Source organism: Lissotriton vulgaris, chromosome 4_1 (genome assembly GCF_964263255.1).
Source record: "Lissotriton vulgaris chromosome 4_1, aLisVul1.2, whole genome shotgun sequence".
NCBI classification, from domain to species: Eukaryota; Metazoa; Chordata; class Amphibia; order Caudata; family Salamandridae; genus Lissotriton; species Lissotriton vulgaris.
Genome location: NC_141691.1, coordinates 1,200,217,580 through 1,200,223,737, shown reverse-complemented (window position 1 = coordinate 1,200,223,737; position 6,158 = coordinate 1,200,217,580). Strand labels below are relative to the sequence as shown.

At 41.9% G+C, this 6,158-nt stretch overlaps 1 pseudogene; it reads right to left on the bottom strand.

The window, feature by feature from the left end:
• Positions 1–240: 240 nt before the first annotated feature.
• LOC147723039 (uncharacterized) lies at positions 241–1,179 on the bottom strand (annotated as a pseudogene).
• Between the last annotated feature and the right edge of the window lie 4,979 nt (positions 1,180–6,158).

Genomic DNA, 6,158 nt, shown 5'->3' with positions numbered 1-6,158 from the left:
GTTCCGGTGCACTCACGGTTTCATCTGGGTTTGTCCCTGGTTTCTTTTTCACTAGTGAGTGCCATTTTGACAGTTTTATTTTCCTAATAAATTTGAAAACGTCAACCCTTGTGTCTGCATAATCAAAGAGTTCAGTGGGGCAAAATGTGAGTCCCAAACAAAGGGTTTGTATTTCTTTTAATGTTAGTGTTCTTGATGAAAGATTTATTAATGTTTTATATACCGTCAGTTCATCCATCTTTATTTTCTTTTTTTGTAACCCCCACGTTTGGTTCCCATTGGTTTTTTGCTGTTCTTTTCTTCTCCTCTGCTGGAGCTTGAGTCGTCTCTGTCGCAATCTCCCCTGCCTCTTGCTCTTCCCCTTGGCCGTCTTCGTGTTGGATTCTGTTTGAATTCCGGTTGATGTAGCATGTCTGCTTCTTTTTTGCGACGTGTTCTTAGGACTCGGAATTCCTGTGAAAAATTTGCCGGTTTCTTGGTGATATCGACCACAGAGATTGTGCTTGTGGTTTGTTCAGAAGTGTCAGTTTCAGATCCACTTGTGAGATTTACTCCTGTTTGGTCGCTTTCCGTGTAGGTCTGATTCTGTTTGCTTGTTGTAGTTTCCTGTTGTTTGTATAAATAATCATACTTTGGGCTATATGTCAGGATGCGCCCACTATCATAATCTCCGCAATCGCGGTATAGTTTTCTTTGTTTGCGGTATTTAATGTCTTCCTCGTGCTTCTTTAGTCTGCCTTTTAGCTCATCTTTGAATTTTTATTTTGTCTCTTGTTCGCTACTTTTCAAAAATTCATCCTCCAATTCTTTCAATTGCTGTAGGATTACATCTCGATCCTCCCATGCATATTTATTTAATTTGCACAACATATTTTTAGAACTATTAGCGGAATTTTGCGACCATTCCTCCAACATTTTAGTGTTCAATGACTCATGGGACGGTGTGATATAGATTCTTAGGCCTCTTGGCACCATTTATTTGTCCACATAATCCTGTAGCGATGTTGCCTCCCACCATTTGGCACTTTCTTGTTTTTTGAGTCTTTCATATTTGCGTAGTTGTTCATTTAAGGGATCACTTGCAGATTTGCACTGTGTTGTTACATTGGGTCCTCCTTTGCCAGGAGCTCTGGCAAATAATGACGCTGCCTCGCGTCTTCTCTCCCCTTCCTCATCCATGATGGTGTGTGGTTCCCCACCTTTTGATATCTTGAATATCTGTACTGACTGCTGTTTCAACTGTTTACTTTGCGTTAGGTTCTACTGAGAATATTGCTGTACTCCGTACCGCATCGTATGCATGTAGATAAAGTCACAGCTCTAAGTTTCGCATATCGATACGACCCCGCCTGTGATCTTTGGTTCCTGATGCCGTATTTATTACACTCCAGGACGGTGTTGACAAGAGTTTCGGACAAAGTCATTCAAATCACATGTTGAGGTGTGTGTATTTAGTATTATGCTGTGTTGCCGTCTTGTGCCCGCCTGCCCCAACTCAGCACACTCCCCGTAAACCTCTGTTACTCGACCGGAGATGCCGCCGCACTCCTGCGTTGGCTTACTCCGAGAGACACAGAGGAAAAAACAAAGGAAGGCTTACCCTTCGGGGTCAAGGCGTCACCTCTGATCCTGGTTTTCTCGTGTGTGGAATCCACTTTATGAAACGGCCAGCTCTGGATCCCTTGTAACAAGTCAGTCTGCTCAAAAAGAATATATATCTATATGTAATCACTGAAAAAAACATAGGTTTCAGGGCTGTTATAGTTAGATGGACATTTTACTCGTACAAAACCTTTGAAGTTCCTCTGTTAGAGATTGTTCTGCTAACTATAACTCGTGCGCTCGCAATGCACTGCTGATGATGTCACATATTACATAATTTGTGACATGGTCAGTGACATCACTGATGACATCTCAAATGACATCACTGATGACACCATCCAGTGAATGTTGTGTTGTTTGATTTTTAAATATGTATGATATATATATATATATATATTCACTGAAAAAACCATAGGTTATAGACCATATATAGTTAGGAATTTGCATTTACAAAACCTTGAAAATTCACTGAAAAAACCATAGGTTAGAGACCATATATAGTTAGCTGGACATTTTATTGACATAAAACCAATGAAATTCCATATATAGTTAGTTGCACTAACTATATATCGCGCACCCGCAATCCACTGCTGATGATGTCACATATTACATCATTCATGACATGGTCAGTGACATCACTGATGACATCACTGATGACATCTCAAATGACATCACTGATGACATCACTGATGACATCTCAAATGACATCACTGATGACATCATCTAGTGTCTGTGTGTTTTTGTAAAGTTTAATTATGTTTTACATATTGAAGAATGAGTGGATGTATGGAAGACTGAGTGTGTGTGTGGCTGGCTGGGAGGTGTGTGACTCTGTGCATATCAATGTGTACTTGTATCAGTGATTGTATAAGAGAGTAAGTATGTGTTAGTATATGTGTGAAAAGTATGGTGTTCTGTGTTTAACTGTATAGATGAGGAAATCGAAGTGTGATTGATTCTTCACAGGACTGACTAGGTGTATGAGTGCATATGATAGTCTTGTAATAATGAGTGACTGTATGTATGAGTGATTGTATGGGTGAATGAGTGAATGTGTGTGTAGACGTAGGAATCAGTGAGTGCGTATGTAGTAACTGGTATTGGTGTGTCATGATGTCATCAGTGATGTCATTTGAGATGTCATCAGTGATGTCATTTGAGATGTCATCAGTGATGTCATCAGTGATGTCACTGAAGTATGGTGTTCTGTGTTTAACTGTATAGATGAGGAAATGGAAGTGTGATTGATTCTTTACAGGACTGACTAGATGTGTGAGTAACTCCATGGATGAGTGGCAGTGTGTGAGTGTCTGCATAGGTGTATGAGTGCATATGATAGTGTTGTAATAATGAGTGACTGTATGTATGAGTGATTGTATGGGTGAATGAGTGAATGTGTGTGTAGACGTAGGAATCAGTGAGTGCGTATGTAGTAACTGGTATTGGTGTGTCATGATGTCATCAGTGATGTCATTTGAGATGTCATCAGTGATGTCATCAGTGATGTCATTTGAGATGTCATCAGTGATGTCATCAGTGATGTCACTGACCATGTCATGAATGATGTAATATGTGACATCATCAGCAGTGGATTGCGGGTGCGCGATATATAGTTAGTGCAACTAACTATATATGGAATTTCATTGGTTTTATGTCAATAAAATGTCCAGCTAACTATATATGGTCTCTAACCTATGGTTTTTTCAGTGAATTTTCAAGGTTTTGTAAATGCAAATTCCTAACTATATATGGTCTATAACCTATGGTTTTTTCAGTGAATTTCATTGGTTTTTTAAAAGCTAATATCTATAGCTGTAAAATATATTCTTTATTACGTGACGTATCACGTAGCCAGGTGAGACGCCTCATGACGCGTCGCATAACCGTGACGTATCGGCTCTGCAGCGCAAACAAAACCCGTAACGTAAGCGTGCCGGAGCACGCTTACAGATATATATATTTTTTTTAACCTTAATTAGACAAAATCCACACGTGCACATATCTTGAGGCCTTGCAAAGGCACATCAAACAAACAGTCCCTACAATTTTGTCAAGTTTGCTGGAAATCTATTCCCTTAATTTTTTTTTACTGTTTCTCTTGGTTTTCCCCTTGTTACGCTTACCAGGACGCTACCCGGTACGCGAACCGGACGCTCCAAAAACACAAGATGGCGGACTCCCGTTACGCTGCCGGTTAGCTGCCCGGTTCGCGTACCGGGAAGCGCCTCTACCGCGAAAAATCGCGGGGGACTTTAATATCCCCCTCATCAATCCTAGGGGGTCAGGAGGGGTTTACCTTGCCCCCTTTCCTTCATTTCCCCCTCCTTTTTTCACCACATCTTGTCTCTCGAACCTACCGAGAGACAAGATGGCGGCCGCTCCGGACTGTTTACAATGTTGACAGCTACGCTGCCGGTTAGCTGCCCGGTTAGCTGCCCGGTGAGCTGCCCGGTTCGCGTACCGGGACGCGCCTCTACGGCGTAAAATCGCAAAAAAATTATTATTATTTTTTTTGCCCCGCGGGGCACTTTAATATCCCCCTCATCAATCCTAGGGGGTCAGGAGTGGTCTACCTTGCCCCCTTTCCTTCATTTCCCCCTTCGTTTTTCACCACATCTTGTCTCTCGATCGTACCGAGAGACAAGATGGCGGCCGCTCCGGACTGTTTAGAATGTTGACAGACACCGGAGAGCCAATCAGCTTCGCTTCGCGAAGTTCCGTTACGCGTCAGGTACGCAAACCGGGGCGCTAACCGGAGCGCTGTCACAGATATATATTTTTTTTTAAACGTTAATTTCTCAAAATCCACTGGAGCACATATATTGAGACATAGCAAAGGCACGTCGGGCAAATCATATCTACAATTTTGCCAAGTTTCATGTAAATCTATTCAGCCGTTCGAGCTAAAAGTGAGTCCAACCGCCCTATGGAAAAATGAATGGGAAAAACGTGTTTTGGGACCCCCCTTGTTTCTCGGCCCCCCCCTTGACGAAACCCCCCCAAATTTTCAGGGGCTGCCCTGAAAATTTCAGCCAATTCCGTCCACAAACGCCAAAGTTATTAGACATAGAATTTTCAGAAATCCCATAGAGAAAAAATCCTAACTATATATACCCACTGGCTATCGCCAGTAGGTAATATACATATATAAACATATATAATCTGCATATCTATATAAATATAAATGCATGCATACATATACATATATGCATACATATGCATGTTATTTACATGAAAGTTTTAAAAACACTAATAAAAGCAAAGCTAAAAAGCCACCTCATTACAAACAGAATGGCTTTAACTTAAACGAGGGCGAGATCTATTGCATTTTCAATGCTTGTTTACTTTGGTTCTATCAAGAAGGCATTCAGATGTTTCACACATTTGCCATAAATTCTGAATGTTAGCACTCTAGTTGCTCATTAGATCACTGTAGTAAAGCTAGTGCTCACCAGGGAAGTCTGCTGCTAATCATGGTTTGCAGCCATTTTCCCGCATTTTTTATCCCGCAGACTTTCAGTCCGCATACCATTATCCCGCAAGGTCATTGACCTCGCATACCATTATCCCGCATTTTTTCAAAACGCATGTGCATTTATCGCGCATGCCTTTACAAAGAATTACGTTTTAAAGGCATGTATGGTAAATGCATTTGTGTTGTGAAAACCACGATGACGAGAGAGGTAAGTGGGTTTGTGTTAATTTTTTCGTGGGTTAGTGATTGTGTAGTGTAGTGTAGTGTTGTGTAGTGTAGTGTTGTGTTAGTGTAGTGTAGAGTTGTGGTGGTTGTTTAGTGTAGGGTCATGCTGGGGGTAGTGTTTTAGGGTTTAGGGTTGTGTTGTAGTGTTTGCGTAGTGTAGGGTCATGCTGAGGGTAGTGTTTTAGGGTTTAGGGTAGTGTTGTAGTGTTTGCGTAGTGTAGGGTCATGCTGGGGGTAGTGTTTTAGGGTTTAGGGTTGTGTTGTAGTGTTTGCGTAGTGTAGGGTCATGCTGGGGCTAGTGTTTTAGGGTTTAGGGTAGTGTTGTAGTGTTTGCGTAGTGTAGGGTCATGCTGGGCGTAGTGTTTTAGGGTTTAGGATAGTGTTGTAGTGTTTGCGTAGTGTAGGGTCATGCTGGGGGTAGTGTTTTAGGGTTTTGGGTAGTTTTGTAGTGTTTGCGTAGTGTAGGGTCATGCTGGGGTGTAGTATTTTAGGGTTTAGGGTAGTGTTGTAGTGTTTGTGTAGTGTAGGGTCATGCTGGGGGTAGTGTTTTAGGGTTTTGGGTAGTGTTGTAGTGTTTGCGTAGTGTAGGGTCATGCTGGGGGTAGTGTTTTAGGGTTTTGGGTAGTGTTGTAGTGTTTGCGTAGTGTAGGGTCATGCTGGGGTGTAGTGTTTTAGGGTTTTGGGTAGTGTTGTAGTGTTTGCGTAGTGAAGGGTCATGCTGGGGGTAGTGTTTTAGGGTTTAGGATAGTGTTGTAGTGTTTGCGTAGTGTAGGGTCATGCTGGGGTAGTGTTTTAGGGTTTTGGGTAGTGTTGTAGTGTTTGCGTAGTGTAGGGTCATGCTGGGGTGTAGTATTTT